Source organism: Ambystoma mexicanum, chromosome 10, assembly GCF_040938575.1.
Source record: "Ambystoma mexicanum isolate Mex_15411 chromosome 10, UKY_AmexF1_1, whole genome shotgun sequence".
NCBI classification, from domain to species: Eukaryota; Metazoa; Chordata; class Amphibia; order Caudata; family Ambystomatidae; genus Ambystoma; species Ambystoma mexicanum.
In genome coordinates, this window is record NC_090932.1 from 772606322 (window position 1) to 772625776 (window position 19455).

A 19455-nucleotide genomic window follows, 5' to 3' on the forward strand; every position below is an offset into this window, starting at 1 on the left:
AATTGCTCAAGGGTTAGCTGACTTACATGACTGTGCAGCTGAACAAATACCAAATGAAAGTGGAAGTGGAAACTAGTTTGCAGGAATTTGAACAATCACCACACAAAGCTTTTGATGAAAAAACATGCAAGGATTTGCCAACTGTATATGTGGATGGTTGTGCTTTTCACATTGAAAATGACAGTATTTAACAGTTAGTGGCAGGAATAGGAAATGTCTGGTTGAAATGTGAAGGTGTCCCCAGTATAGGGATGAGGATTGGAGATAGGAGCAGTCAGGTGGCGGAATTGGCAGCCATTTATAAAGCAATTGCTACTGCAGTTGATAAAAAGTTCAGTGAAATTGTCCTGGTGACTGATTCCGACTATGCACGGAATAGCTTTGTGGAGTATTTGCCTGGTTGGAAAGCAAGAGGCATGGTTACATACAACAAAAAGCATGGAAAAATGATACAAGCCATAGACAAATTGGTGTCAGAGAATAAGTTAACAATATACTGGAGAAAAATTTGTGGGCATTTAAAAACGCCAGGAGAGGATAAGGAGGGAAATGATAAGGCAGACCACCTGGCTAAGATTGGGGCTGTGATGGGAGAATTGCTACCTATTGATTATTTAATGGGTGAAATACAAATTGATGCAGTCACACGTTCTAAAGCACCAAAGGAGGTAGATTAACCGGTGGTGCAGTGGAGTCATGACACGCCAGACCAAGATTTGATTGAGGCACAAAAGAATGATCAAATTTTGGGAATCTATTATAATCATTTGATAGATCCCGAACAAAATTCTTTAACAGAAAATGATTGTATGGGAAAAGAAGAGTTGAGGGTGTTATTAAAGAACAAAACACGAATTAGATTACAGGATGGACTCATGATTAGAGAGTCCATAACAGGACAAATACAGTGGGTAGTACCCCTTTCATTCAGAGGACTAATGCTACACCATGCACATGATGCCATAACTGCAGGCCATAGAGGTTCACAAAAAACATTAGAAATACTAAAGGATTATGCTTACTGGCCACATATGTCCCAGGATGTGGAATTATATACTAGAGGATGTCTAGTATGCGCCCAATTTAAACCTGCTTCACCAATGCATAGAGCACCATTGATGAAAAGAGGCCTAACTCTCCCATGGTCAGATTTGCAAATAGACTATGTAGGTCCTTTAAAAAGGTCGAGCAGGGGACACCGTTATATTTTGAGTGTGGTATGTTTGATGTCGAAGTGGATTGAATGCATTCCTGCACCAGATTGTAGTGTGCAAACAGCAGCCACATTGCTGGTGAACCATGTGTTCTCAACGTTTGGGTTGCCACAAAGAATTGAGTCAGACAGAGGAATGTGTTCTCAAGGTTTGGGTTGCCACAAAGAATTGAGTCAGACAGAGGAAGTCATTTCACAAGTACTCTAATGAGTAAGGTATGGCAAATACTAGGTGTGAAAAGGAAACTACATATCGCATATCGGGCGGCGTCTTCAGGTACAGTTGAAAGAAGCAATAGGTCTGTTGTGGATATTTTAAAGAAATTTGTGGCAGAAGCAGGTTCCAGCTGGGATTTACGTTTACCGTTGGTTTTGATGGCAATCAGATCAACTCCTGCCAAGGCAACAGGTGTTAGCCCCCATGAGGTCTTGACAGGTAGGAAAATGGTGTTACCACAACACCTACTATACAGAACACATGAGCAGACACTTGTGAGTGCATCCACAGTTCATGAATATATTGATGAACTGAGGAGGCATTTGCAACATGCATTTGCTTTTGTGCAGAGAAATCTGGAAAGAGCTGCTGACAGTGCAAAGTCTTATTATGACAAAAAGACATCAGTAAAGGAATACAGTGTAGGGGATCAGGTGTACAAGTTTCATTTTGGAAAAAGTATACAGAAAAATTCTAAATTTCTAGCAGCCTGGCAGGGGCCATTTCGAATTATAGATAAGGTCTCTCCTGTAGTTTATAAAATTTTGAAAAATGAAGGTGAAACGGCAATAGAGCAGTTTGTCCATGTAAATCAAACCATGCCATCCCAGACATGAGATCAGGCAGCTTGAGCATGTAGAAACAGATAAAGTCCCTTGAACACAAAAAGAGAAAATAAATGGGTACAATCAGGAGGCAGTGACAAAGAAGTTAAAAAGTTGATTGTTATAATGGCACATAAACACTGTAATATATGTAAAAATATATAATATAAAATAAATAAATATATATAATGCAAGCTCATGGTTGGTGTGCAGAGAGAAAATGTATTAAATATTGAATGCTGTTTTATATGTGCTTGTTTTCTTTTAACTTGTGTTTAATTTCAGGAAAAAAAAAAAACGAAATATTTTTACCAAGCATGTTTTATTTTTGGAAAAAGGGTGAAGTTAGTATTGTGCTATGTACTTAATTTGTTTATTTTCTATTTGATTTAGAAAATTAACATTATTTTGTCGGAGGTTCCGGGATCAGAGCCCACGGGAGACGATGGAGTCCTGGAGCCCACGTGGACGGATTCCGGGAAAGCCCCAAAGAGGGGTGAAGACCAAGGCTGCAAGCGATCAGCATTGAAGATGATACCGATGATATGGTAAATGATGATGATATTTGGAGGGATCTTCAAGAATTCAGAAGCACAGTTTGTCATTGAACCTGGACCAGCATCTGGTATCGCGGTGGAAGAGGCACCAGGATTCATCATGAGTGATAGAAGGATGATTTTCCAAAATATATACATACCATTGAATCCTGAGATTTTGATTGAAAAACACTTGAACAATACCGGAATTAAGATTGAACAGACTAAAGAGTGGCTGGAAATAAGAAAAGAGGACACTAAGCAGTCAATAAGAGATATATTAATGCAATTGGAAAAAACATTTGTGAATTCAGCAGACATTAAGAAGAAGAGAGGAAAGAGAGGTGCGGTGATGCTCGCGACATCATTGGTAATGTCTATAGTTGGAGCCATAATAGGTACCACAATATCAACAGCCAATTCTATTTCAGTAGGAACACTGAGTACTAAAGCGCAACAACTGAGTATTGACCTAGAAATAATACAAAAAACATTAGATGGAATTAGAGGGGGACTGGATGAACAAGTAAGATTCATAAATGAAACTGCAATCATTCTAAATGAACAAGCGGATGTAATGCAACGGGCGACTAAAATAATACTTAAGCATGACAGAACTTTAAATGAAATATTGAACATAATGAGTCCTGTTGATAGACTATTAACGAATTATATGAGAGAAGTTCAAACTGCAGTTTCACAATTGATTCAAGAACATATCCCCTTGTATTTTGTTTCGCAGGATATTATTCGTCAAATGATAGAAAGATTGACCAGGAGGGAAATTGATATAATACAGGTAAAAATTGCATTCGAAATGGGTAATGCAATGCAGTTATAAGTGGACTTGGAAAGACTAGAGATCGGATTTTTGCTATGCATCCCATATGTAGCCCCTGAACTTATTTATCAAACGAAGTGGGTACACAACGTGGGATTTTGGCAAGAGGACAAATTTATTAAGATTAAGACTTCAGAAGTGGCGGCATTTCAGTCATGGGAACCTGAAGTTTATTTAATACCAAACCTGGAAACATGTGTAAAATTTAAAGAACAAAATTATATGTGTCCAGGTAAACCGTTTGTTCCTGATGCCACAGATGCTATTTGTGGTTTGAAATCTGACCCAAGTATATCAGAGGGATGTAAAGTGATTATTAGCAATATGGGGAGTGAAGAAATGGTTAGAGGTAAATGGTTGATCAGCACCTGTTTAAAGAACATGACGGTAGTACATTTAAACCATGGAACATACGTGGTTAAACAGGTGAAATATAATGTTTTTTATTTACAGGTTCCAAAGGATACAATTGTGTCAATTGGGGGGTTAACATTGTTTCATGTAACAAATGATGTTTGGGAAAGCCAAGTGGAAAATATCGGTTTTTTTCAAAGGGATACTTTTCCAATAGATCCGGATGTGGAATATTTATTGAATCACAAAGAAAGACATGTTATAAAAATGAATTTGAGAAAAAACAAGATTACAATTAGTAATCTGGGGATAATAGAAGTGGAAAGATTTAATTGGGGAACCTGGGGGGAACGCTCAATAGTGGGTTTGGCTGTCCTGGTGCTAATCATGGGTGGATGGTTGATTGTGCTATCAGTAAAAATGAAAATGTTACTGATTTTACTAGCTACGTCAGGAAGAGAAAGATATCCCAATACACATGCATTTAAAAAAAAAAAAAAAAAAGAAGAACAAGTTGTTTTTAGGAATTGGCTTGGATTGTAACCAAGTTCTAAAAACAAAAGGAGGGTATGTAAGGATATTTGGTGTGTTACAGCACAGAGTACAGCACAGGTAGCAATTTTTTTTTTTATGCAGCACCACATGGGTGCGGTGCATTGCTATATGTGTTACCAGATTAACATGGACATATAAGTAAAGACAGGCTATTCAGTCAAAAACGATTTTAACATATAAGATGCAAATCTATTTTTACAGTTAAAAGCACACGTGCACATTCAAAAATGCACACTATTTTTCACCTGAAATGCCTATGGTGCAAGAGACACATTTGAAAATTAATAACTAACATTATTAATAACTAACCTGACTAATAAAACTGCATTTAACATAACCCACTAATAAAAATGTGTCTCCACTGCAGAAATAGGCCTACTCTGAAAGTGAACTTTTAAACGCACATTCATTTTTTTTTTCTTTTTCTCTGCTGCTCTGTCCACATAACTACAGGAAGCCAAGGGCTCGAAGGTACAGGAAATCAGTTGGTTACAAATGGTTACTGTAAAAAGGAGCCATTGTGTAGTGAGGGAGGAGATGGCATGGATTGGAGCAGCATCATAGCAAGTATCATGCTAGAGGCAGTGATGAGAGTTTTGCTGGGGGGAGTTTGAAGAGAGGGGGAGGACAGTCGGGATTTGGCAGAGCTGGGAGAAGGACCTGTTTTCCTGGCTGGAGCATTCCTGCTGCAAAAGCTGAGAATTCCAGGCAATAACCCCGGTTTGAAAACGAAAGACGCTTGTTTTCACCGGGGTTAATCTTCAAGGGAGCCAAATTCAGAAAGAGAACAGCTGAAGAAAACTCAGGCTGAACAGATAAGGTAATTACAGAAGTGTGGGGGCTGAGTGTGTACGAGAATATTCAGTCAGTGTAGGAAAGGAGATTCCTGTGCTTTAATCACATGTTAATGTTGCAAATTGAGTTCTTGCCTCCGCCACTCTCTTTTCAGTGCATCACAGACAATGCTGGTACTGTGCTATTTTATTTATTTCTGTAAAGAGTGAGATCGTGTTCAAATGCAACTTTTATAATACACAAAAATATTTGAAAGCAGACGGGTGGTGTGTTTTATATTTACCAAAACAGTGCTGATGATGTGGGGAGATGTTTAGACAGTGCAATTGTCATTTTCAAGCTAGCTAAACATCAAATTTGGTTGCAGCCGTGTGCACAATGTAATTCAGTATGAGCAATTATAACTAACTGTGTGTGTTGTAGTTTGTCGGAGCTCTATGAGTCGGCAAAAAGGGAGGCCCGGGACATAGTTCACTACCGTATATAAGATAGTGAAAATACCACATGATAGCTCGCTGCCGTAGATAAGACACAGAGAAATTGCCCATGGTGGCACACTAAAAATGAAAATGTGGTGTTCCTGAAATGCAAGCCTGAGGTCTCTCTAGTGATTACACGAAAAATCTAAGCAAAAATAAGGGATTCTGGATATTGGGGCCACAAATAAAACAAGGGAATTATGCTCACCAAAATACCACCAACCACGCATACCAACCACGCATACCAACCACGCATACGAAATACGCATGTCTGGGTGCTGAAATAATGCATGTCCACTGTATTATTGTTGTACATGGCCCAATCTGAATACAAGGAGTGATTGCTGCTAAGTTATTTTTCGGCGGTAAGAAAATACCGTCAGGCCCCAAATCTCCACAAAATACCCTACAAACCCCATGTAAAAGCCACCAAACGAAATGTTTTCTTCCAATGCTGAACTAGCTAGCATTTCATGCTGTATGTACATTTCCCCACACAGAACCCTGGAAATCACTGCACTAGAAGTGCCCATGTTAGACTACATCAAAAGCTTCCACCTGGGCCTCCAAACGACAATAACTGACGACAATTGCCCAAAATGCTGCAGCTAAACTCCTGAACTCTAATGGGGGGGGCATTAACTGGGTCCTTCCAAGCACACTGTCAGGCACCTGGCTAAATTTAAAACCTTTTGTATCGGAGTTCTTTGAACCAGCAATGTGACTGTACTAGCTGTACCAAGTTTCAACTGGAAATATCACAGAGGATCCTCATTTCTTCTGGGCCCAAAAGACCTTCCAAAGCAAAAAAAGCAAAAAAAAAAAGTCTAGATCAACCACGACAGAGAGACTGGATCCTTTGAGGTTACTGTCAACAACACCTGCCATACTCTTGCACACAATGCATCAAATCAAGAAATTCTGATATTCGGACTCAGGGAGGGCAGTCTCCTGCTCTCTTTGCTTAAAATGGAACCCAGACAGTAAAAACCCTGCATGGCCACGAACAACACGACTAACACCAACAACCCCAGGTCATCAAGAGACTGGAATTCAAACAGTTCAGTATAGCTATAAATTCAAACAACAGGAATCTTTACAAATCATAATCCTCCTCTCTGACATACACCTAATTTACATAACTTTCCATCTCCTACAAGCTTGTCGCACACACAACCTCGTGCAGGACAGGTGTATGCCTACTAATACTACATTATCCTTGACCAAGCAATGCCAGAGCTCACATATTTAGCTCTATGACAACCACTCCCCACACTTATACTACAGGCCAACATGACCTTGCAGAAGTAATATTTGTGAGCGTGGACCACAAAAATAATGAAGCATAATAAAGTCATTACAGGGAAGTGTCCGGGTGAGAGGACGGTAACAGCACTGATGGGAGTGCCCCTTTCTTTTATGATGCCTTTGCCACCCACCTCTGTGCTTTGCAGATGCTAGCGTCTGCTATTTTTCTTTAAAAGACAGCAGACTTTGGGCAAGGTTTCCCCGTTCTATTTACTGTAACCAATGCTTGTACGAGACCCTAAGACCAGGCTATACGTGACCCAGAAGATGCTGAGCTCAGGAATTTTTCGGTATGCTCGAGGTAGCTGGGTGAAGGTCGCCCGCCCACCATTTTGTGGACTAAACCAGTTCTAGTCAGAACGGACAGTGAGCCCTTGATAGGGAACAGGTTGTGTAAGGGGTGGTGGACCTTTACCACTCGGCCGAGGATGGAACCGGAAATTGTAAAATCTGTCATCATGACCCAGAAGTAGAGTGTTGATGTGGCACCTGGGGGTCATTGAAATGTACGTGGCCACTCTCATAATAATACAAGTCCTTTTGTTTGTGGGAGACGGGAGCAGTGTGCCAGAAGGCCTACGCAGACCATTCGAGTGACCAGAGAGGTTTATGGGAAGCAAACTGGCGGTAGAGATGGGATGCTCTGTTTTCTTGCAAGAAATCGCTGTCAGTAAACCCTTTGACTGTCCATCCACCGAGAGTTAAACTATTCTTGTATTCGCTGCGTTATGTTAAAATAGATCTGGGGTTTTCACTTCCGGATAACACACATATCCCAGTGCCACCAGTCTATCAAGAACCACACAGAACTACACCAGCATTCCAGATTCTAGTACTCACAAACTGCACTTACCAACTGCTCGTGTTTTGCATTTGCCTCCCCCTCCATCCCACTATTACTCCATCGCCTGCTCTTTCCTTGCAGAACCATGCCCATCAAATCCAGAAAAATTGCAGAGTTGTGGTATTACATTACATGCAGAAACAGTATGGCACAGAAATCTATATAGTGTGAGAGACGCCCAAGAGCAATACAATATAGAGATATTTATATTGCTATGGTCACTCAGGAACAGTATGGCAAAACACATGCGTAAAGCAAGAGCCAATAAATTCCTAACTTAAATGAAAATAGATGTGTGCTCAGCATCCTTCAAGGGAGGATGGGAGGCATTCAGTTAGGGCATGTGGACATTGCAGCGAGAAGAGCATTTGAAAAGTACTGTAGAGCAAAGGCACAGAGTACATGGGCGCTAACGATAGTGTGACCAGATGATCAAGACAAAATAAGGGGACAGCCAACAATATAAAAAGGACTAACCCACTCACCCCAAACTCAACCTTTGCATCCGGCACCACACCCCCAATTTCCCACACTACCTGCATACAAATTGTGCGGTTTTGAATGTTGATATAAGCACGTAATTAACAAAAAGGAGCCGTTTCCCGGTTTGACATTACATGCCTTGCTATCAAGTAGCTTCTCAGCCTCTCTCTGTGGTACAAGCAGTTAATGCATGCATACAGTTGGTACCTGGAAGATTGGTAGCCCAACAGTCCCGGCAAAACCAGGACGTCTGGTCACTCCTTAGGTGCCTTGCATCCAACAGACCAGAGCCTGGGATTTTTTTTTTATTGTATTCGCCAGAATTATTCAACCTTTACAAAAATATGTAATTTCATCTTAAAACCAAAAATTACACGTTATTAATAATTTAACAATTTCATTACACAAAAAAATGATCAATTTTCATCTTGGAAGTCAAACATCAACAATGAAAACCGATCAAATACAAATTATTCAACAACTAAATAACATCCTTTAAAATCTAATCAGCCTACCATTGCAGAGGCCCTTTAAGATTTTTTGGGTGGGATTTGACATTAATAAAGATTATATAAAAACTTCAAACAACCTATACACATTCTATAATCCATACCCCTACAATTGAGAATTCATAAAAGCTAAAAAAACGAGTTTGGTCTATAATGAGCGCAACATTGTCACCCTACATATGTCTTGACCAAAAAATAATGTCAACGCCAAATATTTTTAATGTAAGAGGACTAAAGTGGGGGCAGTTTATTATCCAATGTTTTAGCGTTTTTACTTCTTCAAAGAGATTACAAAAGCGGCAATGCATTTTCTGATTTGGTGTCTTACAAACAATCCAGTGCCTAGTTCATTCCCTTGTTGAGAAATGATTGAACCGAAAATGCATATAAAAGTACACGCGCTTTATTACATAGAAATAGCTTAATGTACGAGCATATTTGGAAAACAAGCATATTCTTTATGAAGTCTATAGCTTTCCATAGACTCAATAGTTTTCAACCAGTCGTAGTCATACAACTTCTTTTGAACTTTCTCTGGGCTGTGAATCAATTCCTCCTCAGTTGAATTAATAATGCAGTGTAAAGAATGCATTCTATGCCCATACAGATCCACTGATTTCGAGGCATTTTCCTTAAACATTAAACCCAGATCCTCATAATGAATTTGAGGGTGGATCCAAGATTTTCAAATAATTTGAGAGTTTGCGCCACTGGAGTCTTGAGGATAAGGAGACCACACCCAGCCCATGCCTCATGATTACATTAGGGAAGGAGTTGAGAAACGGAAGACCTCTTTCCATATCCGACCCTGAATGGAGTTGTGTCTAAAAGGCACATATCCAAACCGTAATGTAAAATTAGCTTAATCTTCAGCACATAATAGCCAAGAATTGCAAACAATGAAAACTTACAGACCCTGGAAAAAAATGAGAGACAGGAGAGGTTGTACTTTAGCTACCAAGGACTCCTTCCACATACATATAGGAGGAGTTACACAAATTATACCCTAAATATCGCAGTTTCAAAACTCATTCTATTCTCTGTATAGCAAAAGTCTACACCATTGTTTTTAACTCCTGGGATCCTGTAAAAACAACGATTTAAGGGCACTAGCCTGGAGACTGTTTATTGTGCCATACTGCGTGAATAAATTTAGTTTTGCTTGCAAACCCATAGGCGTCCTATCAAAACAAATATGGTCGTCAACAAATGCCATCCAGTGTGATCTTAACCTGCCAAGTTTTACAGGAGTTCTTTTATCATTAGTCCAAATTTCATCGATATCACTAACATATAAATTCAATAGTGTGGATGCCATACACCAGCCCTGCTTAACCCAAATATATGTCTTGTCAGAGCACCTTCTTGTGTAATACGAATTCTATAGGTAGTGTCACGATGTAACACAGCCACTAGCTGTACCAATCTCAGGGGAATTACATATTTCAGGAGTTTATTCCATAAGATTAGTCTTATTACACAATCGAAAGCAGATGTCATATCTAATGAAGCTAAAATAAAATAGGACCCGATTGACTATGCTCAACAGTCTCAAGACTGTTCTACCCATCTGAATGGGTGGTGCCTTGTATCCGACAGACCAGAGCCTGGGCTCTGGTTGGCTGGATCCTTGTATCCGACAGACCAGATCCTGGGATCTGGATGGATAGTGCCTTGGATGCTTATTATCTATATTTGATAAGATAGCAGATGTTGTGGTAAGGGGGGGTTAGAGGAGAGGGGCCCTCGGAACTACTGCTGCAAGGTTCTCATTGTGGCAAGATAGCGCTGAAGTAGGCTACGAGGTGAGTAGCGTGTGCCATGACTGGTGCAGTGCGGGTCAGGGCTGCAGTATACGATTTTCAGTGTATAATGGATACAAGTTAAAAAAGGTACAGGAGACCTGATGCTTAGGGCGAAAGAAATGTCTTTGACAAGGCAACTGCCCCTGTTAGTTCTTAACAACAGGGGAAGGAATCTCACTTTGCCGCCCAAGTACAGGTGTTTCCGATTTCACGTTCTGACCGTACTTAGTAAAATTAGATTGTGTGCAGTGTTATGATGCTGCCAATGCAATATATACGAACCGCACTATTGGTAACGCAGCAATTTTGAGCATTACTAGGGATCCACAGCCGATGTTGATTGCATAATATCCCAGCAGCTCAAGGGTGAAAGTTGAGTGAAGAGTCCTTACATAGGAAGCTGCAAAGCTAGGGCAGCAGGTTGAGTGCCAGTTATGACAAGTGTTGCCTGTGCATGTACCCCTTCCTCCAAATGTAAAAGGCCCCATCTTGATCTGGGGCGGCGTCATTTTCAGCCCGGATGAGCACCCATGATGAGGGGAACGGGAGATTGTAGCAGATCGACTACAAACGAGTAGCTAGCCCTTGTATTGGACACAGACACAAAGGCAAACGGGGACGAGCAGACAGTAGGTGAACAAACATATGACAAAGCAAAACAAACAGTATGACAGACCTTGAGTTAGTGGTAGGGCATATGCGCAAGTAAAAAGAAGGTCCCCTGAAGAACAGTACAATGGACACCGGGACTGCACATACTGAAGAATGTCTCTTCTCACCAACAAATAAACCTCCCTTAACCCGCCCTGGTCATTGGGAGCTTTCCATCATCACAGAGGCCACTTAAATATCCAGCTCTCGTTTGGCATTCAACCATCCAGCATGCTAGTGACCCTCAGCCCAGCAAAGTCTGGGCCGACTCTCACCAATCAACCTTAAACCGCTCACCTAGACACCAGCATTCAACCTTACCACTCACCAGCCAACCCACCCTCCTGTACTAACAACCTCCGTATGTTCCTATCCACTGGTCCTCAGCGCCCGACAACCCTTATGAAATAGCACACTGCCAGCTGTCAAAACCTCTCAGACTCAACTAACAGCACTCCGAAAGCAACTTTCTCAAGTCACTTAGACATCCTAGCTCCCGGACACCATTTGCTAGTCATCATAGCACATTTTTCGCCCCAAGAATGATTCGAGTCAGCCTGCTTAAGGCATACGGTACCTGTATTAACTGTGCATCCAGACACGTAAGCATTTTTCAGCCGCTTATTTCCGTCCTCTTGCTCGTGTCGGTGCCCCTTTCAGAATCCTGGACATTTTGAGTGGTACACCTTTCTGAACCACAGAAAGTTCAAACCTCCACGGCACAGAGAACCTGTCTTTCCTGCTAGAAACTACACGTAGCAACTAGTTCCGATTAGAGGAACGGACCTAGCAACGCTTCTGCGTCCTCCCTTCACTGTATCGTCACGTTTTGCGCAGTATGTTTGACAGTCACAGTTCTACGTCGGTCGTAAGCGTGATGTATCTTCTATTACTGGTCGAATTTTGTGATGTATCTTCAACCTACTTTTATATGGCCAACAGCTGTAATACATGACAGGGCTGCTGTGAAGCTGCAAGGCCATAGGAATGCTCGTTTGTAAGAAACGGTTATCCCATAGAGAATTTTGAGATCTGTTATTCAAATTAGACGTATGACAACACAGATGGTTCGAAGACAAGGATAGCGCGGTGGCCATATTTGAATGGGAAAGCTTCCCTATTTTAGTAACGAGCCCAACCTTGAAATTAAAGTGTGGGGATATTGACATGTTAATTCTAAAAACGAAATAATCAGATACTACATATTAGCCACTCCATTCGAGGGACACTACGCCACTTCTGGTTTTAAATTTGGTGGTTACAAACTTAAAACCAGGGCTTGACTTTTGCCCGTCCCCCGCATATATGACATTACACATTCCATTAGGGGGCAATAGAATGGGTAATGTCACATGATCAATGGCTGTTGCATGTGGTCAAGTATCTCTTCTGGCCCCCTTTAATCCCCTCCGCCCCCCCTCATGGAGCACACACTGAGACCATATTTGCCAACGTTCTGTGACCAAAAAGATGTAGGATTTTTCAAGTTTCAAAAAAAATTATTCGCATAACAATGACATCACAGGAAAATGCAAAGCATACATTGTTGGCACCATTGAAGCATTCTAAAATACAAAAGCCATCAAACAGCACAACATGGAAAGATGTTCAAATGTAAAAAAAATTATAATTCTGAATAGTAAGTGTGATATCCCGTGGACCACCTTAGCCCCAAGGGCCTGCTATGCTGCGCGTTCTCACTTGAAGGAGCGGAGACTGGAGGTGGAGTACAACACGTCTTTAATCATCTGTGCTCAACGGGAACTGAACTAACGGTCCTTCACCCCTCCTCTTCCCACTGCCCCGTGTCCTCCGCTACGTGACATGAGTAAGTGACATCACACCCCCCCCACGATACTAAACATGAAGTCCTACTTCACTTCATTTCTTCGTTGAGCCGGTGAGGCTTTTTCCGAATTCGTTGGGGCCGCCGGTCTACTTGCTCAGAATGTCCTGGTGACATCTAGGGGAGCATCTTGGTGCCAGAGTCGTCTCTGTCTCCTTTGTAGGGTGCATCCCATTCAGGGGGTGGGGCTGGCGAGATGGAATTTGTAACTGTCACTATCCTGGGCATCCGTCTAAAGTGTGAGGAATTTCTTGTTGTGGTCTTCCTGCCACCCTCAGCAGTGACGAGGGATCCTTTTACCTTGACAACGGTGAGGGGTTCGTCATTGAAAGCAGCCATGCTTTTGCGACCTTGGGGTTGTTTCACAATTACCACATCCCCTGGCTCCAGGTCGTTTTCCTTGGCTCGTCTCTTTCCGTCCACTATTCTCTTCATGTCAGCCTTTTTCCGAGCGTCTTGCTCTCATCTCTTGATCACCCTTGTATTTGTCTTCTTCTGGCAAGAGGTGGGGAAGTCGGGTTCTTATACTTCTTCCAAACATCACTTCGGATGGTGTTTTTCCTGTGGTGCTGTGTGGGGTGTTTCTGTAATCTTGCATCAGTTGACCCAGTAACTTTTTTACAGGCTCCCCTGTGAGCCGAGCAATTTGGGTCATGCGCTTGATGTTGCACATGAATCACTCTACGGTGCTATTTGCCTGGGGCCATAATGGTGTTATTTTTATTTTGCGATGGTGAAATCCCATGTACTCGGAGAACGTTTTGAAGTCCTGCCCCGTGAATGCGGGCCCGTTGTCTGTTTTTACGACTTTGGGAATTCCATAGGTGGCAAACATTCTATCCAGAACGGGAATGGCGTGGTGCGTCGAGGTGGCTGGCACAATCTACATGTCGGGAAATCTCGCGTATTCGCCGACTGTCACCAATATGTGTTCCCCTCCTTCAAGTGGCCCATAGTAGTCCACCGCGATTTCCTCCCATGCTCCTTCAGGTAGCGTGGTCATGCACAGGGGCTCTGGTCTGGTATGCAGGTGTATGACAGTACAGGTGGGCAGTTTTTGAGTAGTTCCTCCACTTGAGTGTCGAGATGAGGGAACCACAGTTTCTGTGAATTATGTTGAACTAATAATCCTGCAGCCGTAGCGCCCGCCTCGCTATTCTTGGGGGCATCTTGGCCTGTCGATTGCCATAGATGAACAATAACGCCTGGTGGTCTGTGACAACTGTAAAAGGTTTCCCGTATAGGAATAAGTGAAAATGTTCGCAAGCCCAGACCACGACTAGGCCTTCCTTTTCAGCTTGCGAGTATGCTTGTTCTGTCTTCGACAGGCTCCTGCTTGTTTATGATACGATGTGTTTGGAATGTCCGTCTCTCTCGTCCAGTTGTGTCAGGATGGCACAGAGGCCTACTGGACTCACATCCACAATCAATTCAGTCTGCTTTCTGGGGTCGAAGTAGGCCATGCTTTTGGCATCTGCTACGTGACTTTTGATGAGTTGGAAAGCTTCTTGACATTTTTCGGACCAGTTGAGTTGAGTTTTGTGAGTGCCCTGAGGGGTTCACTGACGGATGCAAAATCTGTAATGTATTGCGTACAATAGCTCGCTAGTCCTAAGAAAGACCTGAAGTCAGACGTGGAGCCAGGTGGTTGTGCGTCGGTGAGAGCACTGACTTTTTCGGGGTCAGATGTCATTCCTTGAGCAGAGAAGTTGTGGCCGAAAAACCGAAGTGTCCTTTTCCGGACTTATCTTTGTTTAGAGTGAGTTGTGCTGCCTCAAGGGCCATGCATACCATCATCAGTGTGTCATCATGTTGTTCTTGCGTCTGGCCAAATACTAAAATATCTTCACGTGTTTGATCACATTGTGGATCTCTGATTGAAAAATGTCTGCCGCCGATGAGACTCCAAAACAGAGTCGTTTGTACCTGTATAGGCCCAGGTGGGTGGAAAACGTTATGTATCTGGACCGCTGACTGAGCTCTAGTTGATGGTACCTGTTACGCTCACCTGGTATCCACAGGGACGCCACCCAGCCGAGTTACTCACTGGTATGCTTCTCAGCTTTGCCCTGATGTGGTCTGCGAGGGAAGGTTCTGCCTTGTGGTAGAATAAGGCGTGCTCTCCCTCCTGCCTTCTTTACAGGGGCGCGTTGTTTTTCATGGGCAACTGCGGTCCAGTTACTTCAGTGACGCCGACCCGTTTGATATTGTTCAGGTAGGTCTTATTGCTGTTCTTTAGTTTTGATGCTATCCTGCATGCCTTTCTTTGTTTAAAATGTCTCTTTTTTCTTCCTTAGGTATGCAGAACTTCAGCGCGGCAAACTGGCTTGGTTGAGCCCCGCTGGTAAATGATGGCGCATTAAGAGCGCTATGATGCGGTAAGTAAGCGCTATGCTCAGCGCTGCAAAGTCTTGCTTTTGCTAACCTGTGTTTTCCTTCCTTGTAGGTCGCGGTGTTCTTCAGTGCGAGTGGAATGTCCGGAGTGGTGCCAGCCGAGAGGCGACCAGCCAGGTAAGCCTTTTGAGCAGTTCGTAATTTGTAAATGTCTCTACTGCTTTCTTTAATGTTGCCTCTATCTTCCTCTTTCAGGTTGTTATGTCCGGGAGGCGTGCAGATTCGAGGAAGCTGTTCTCAGTGGCTGCGAGTGTTTAAAGATGAAAAGTGCAGGTAAGATGCTGCTGCTAATGATGTTCCTTTTGTCTCCTTGCAGGTTCTGTTTCTCCGAGGTACGAGGGAATAGCTGGACACGGTGAGCGTCACGTTGCAAGCTGCAAAGTAACGTGAAGCGTGTTGTCTTGCTCGGGTGTGGTTTAAATAGCCCCAACAAAATAGTCCAGGTAAAGTAGTCCCTAGGCTACCACACCCAAAACACTAGACCGCATAGCTTGGTTCTTAGGAACCAAGCTATGTGGATGCCTCCATATTGGCTGACAATACACTAAAGTAGTTCCCAAGCACATTGTTTTTCATGGTGTATGAGCCTGGTGCCATAGGCGCCATGACTGGCCCCATGAGGGCTTTTGAAGAGGATGCCAGGCTCTAGAGGCCCGAGTCCTGACTCTACCTGGCCAAAGGGTTTGCCAGAGAGGGTTTTGGGCGAGGGTCGTGACAGCACTCCCCCCTAAGGCCCCTCCCATGGTGTTCCTTCTCTCTGGCCCAGGTTTGGTTGGGAAGTTCCGATGGAATTTCATGATTAGACTTGGTGCGTGGATATTCTCACTGGGCTCCCAGGATCTGTCTTGTGGTCCAAATCCTTTCCAATCAACTCGATAATATTGCTTGGTCCTAGAGTATTTAGAGTCCAAGATATCTTTGTCTTCGAATTCTGGTTCTCCGTCAACAAGTATGGCCTTAGGTGGTGTCCCAATCCGTGTGCCGGGTTGCATTGGTTTCACGAGGGACACATGGAATACCGGGTGGATGTGTAGATTAGGTGGTTAATCCAGTTTCACGCCTGCTGGGTTGATAATTGCCTTAATGGTATAGGGTCCTAAGAATCTGGGATGAAAGGTCCGGATTCCCTTGATGGGTACGAATTTAGCGGATCACCAAACTTTGTCTCCTACTTGATAATCAGGAGCCTTTTTCCGGTGTTGGTCGGCGAATCTCTTTTGTTTTTCTTTGGCAAGAATAAGGTGTTCCTTTGCCCTTTTGAAAGCCTGAGTAATGGTTGTGTGTAGAGTCTTTACCGCTGGCATCACCAAGCTGGCTGGAAGGTCTAGTTCAGAGGTACGTGGCTGTCTGCCATAAAGGGTATAGAAGGGAGTTTGTCCCGTGCTTGAATGCAAAGAATTGTTATATGCATATTCGGCTATCCATAGTAGGCCTTTCCAATTCCTTTGTTCGTGGTGCAACATGCACCGTAAATATTGCTCGAGTGTCTGATTGGTTCTCTCGGTTTGGCCATCCGTTTGGGGATGGTGACTGGTAGATAGCCGAACATCGATCTGCGCCATTGCACAACATTTTTTCCAGAAGTTTGAAACAAACTGGCTGCCTCGATCAGAGACCAGAACCGAAGGGAAGCCATGTAGCTTAACCACGCCCTCCAGGAACGCTTTTGCTAAAGTGACTGCGTCGGGGAGGCCTTTGAGAGGAATAAAATGGGCCATCTTTGAGAATAAGTCCACAACTACAAGGATGGTGTTGAACCCTTGGCTTGGAGGTAGATCAGTGATGAAGTCAAGGGAAAGAGTGTGCCATGGAACTGGAGGAATGTCCAATGGCTGTAGGAGACCAGATGGTTTTTGTTTCTGTGATTTATTTTGTGCGCAGACACCGCAGGACTGAATATACTGAATGATGTCCTTACGCCAGTTCGGCCACCAAAAGTTCTCTTTCACCTTAGCTAGGGTTTTGGCGATCCCAGGATTCCCTTCGATCAGTGAATCGTGATAGTTTGAAATAATATGCTGTTGTAATTCCTTCTTGGGTACATATAGATGATCCCTAAAAAAGGGTAGATGGTCCTTGATGGTATATTGTTCTCCTTGAGTTTGCCATGCGAGGTAGGCATCAGGATTCATTGTCCGTTGGATTTCTTTTCGTAGTTCTGCTTGTGTTAAGGCTGTCGTGATACCCAAGAGTTTGTCTTCAGGTATAATAGGTACTGGGTCTGGAGTTGTATATACTATTTCATCTATGCCGATGCGAGATAAGGCATCCGCCTTTCCGTTTCTGATTCCTGGTCGAAATGTGATTACATAATCATATTCGGCAAAGAAAAGGGCCCACCGTAATTGGCGCGAGGACTGGGCCTTGGCTGTTTTGAGATATTGCAGGTTTCGGTGGTCTGTGATGACTGTAATGGTGTGTCTGGCCCCCAGAAGGTAGTGCCTCCAGGCTTTAAAGGTGGATTTGATAGCCAGGAATTCCTTGTCCGTGATGGCATAATTAATCTCTGGAGGTGAGAACTTTTTCGACCAGAAGGCCACAGGATGTAGCTGGCCGGTTTCCGGGTCTCTCTGTGAAAGGACAGCCCCCATTGCGAGACTGGACGCATCAGTTTCAACGACATAAGGGAGGTCTGGACGAGGATGTCATAGGATTGGAGCCGAGGTAAACCTTTGTTTAAGTTCCTGAAAGGCTTCTTCTGCTTCTTTGGTCCAAGCAAACTTTTTGTTTTTTCGTAATAGTACTGTGATTGGGTGCACAACCTGAGAGAAGTCTGGGATGAACCGCCGGTAGAAGTTCGCAAAGCCCAGCATGCTTTGTACCCCTTTCAGAGACGTTGGTGAAGGGCATTTCAGAATTGCATCTACCTTGTGCACGTCCATTCTGATGCCTCCTGGAGTAAGGATAAAACCAAGAAATTCTACTTCGATGACGTGAAAAAAGCATTTTTCAAGCTTTGCAAACAAGCGATGTTGACAGAGCTTGGTGAGGACTGAACGAACGTGCCTGACATGATCTTGTTCCGAGGCTGAGTATACTAAGATGTCGTCCATGTACACTAAGGCGCACACATCGATTAACTCCCTTAAGACGTCATTCATGAAATATTGGAATGCCGCAGGAGCGTTGCATAACCCGAAGGGCATGACTTTGATATTCAAACAAGCAGTACTTAGTACGGAAGGCGGTTTTCCATTCATCTCCTTTTCTGACTCAGACCAGGTGGTACGCCCCTCGAAGGCCCAATTTGGTATAAATCTAGGCATCTTTAACTTGGTCTAGCATCTCAGGGATAAGTGGCAAGGGGTAGCGGTTCTTCACAGTGATCTGGTTCAATGCGCGGTAGTCAATACAGGTTCTCAAGTCTCCTTCCTTTTTTCGGTACAAAGAACAAAGGACTGGCTGCGGGGGACTTCGAAGGACAGATAAATCCGTTTGCAAGGTACTGGTCTAAATAGGATTTCAAATGAAGGTTTTCTGGTTTTGTGAGAGCATAGATCCTGCCGCAAGGGATTTGTGCACCAGGAACAAGGTTGATCTGACAGTCATAGGGCCTGTGCGGGGGCAATGTATTGACTTGGTCCTTTCGGAAAACATCCTGGAAATCATGGTATTCACTTGGCAAGGTATTAGTTGCTCACAGGGTTGATACTGTCGCTCCGGGAGTCATGGGGATACAGACGTCGGGTTTCTCCTCTTGGTAATAGCAGGCAGGGGAGCAGTCACCAGGGAAGGTTAATTTACATGCCCGCCAGTCTATCAAAGGGTTGTGAGCAACCAACCATGGCATCCCTAGTATTAGCCTGAACTGAGGTGCCTTGATGAGATCGAATGAAATAGACTCCCGATGTCCGTCCTGGCACAGCAAGGTTACCCTGGCTGTGCACTGGGTTACTGGTCCGGAAGTGATTTCTGTCCCATCCACGGTGGTTACCTTGTCCATAGTTGGCTTAGAGCACAAAGGAAGCCCCATCTCTGCTGCCAGTTCTTGATCAATATAATTTCCAACTGCTCCGCTAT

General features: G+C 43.4%; 1 protein-coding gene across 1 annotated transcript in view; it reads right to left on the minus strand.

Annotated features, from left to right (window-relative positions):
* The window catches only part of SLC33A1 (solute carrier family 33 member 1), a 283255-nt gene extending 271158 nt beyond the window's left edge, over positions 1-12097 (minus strand). The window contains exon 1 of the mRNA XM_069618428.1: positions 11773-12097. The gene's annotated coding sequence lies outside the window, so the exon portion shown is untranslated. The remainder of the gene's footprint in view (positions 1-11772) is intronic.
* Between the last annotated feature and the right edge of the window lie 7358 nt (positions 12098-19455).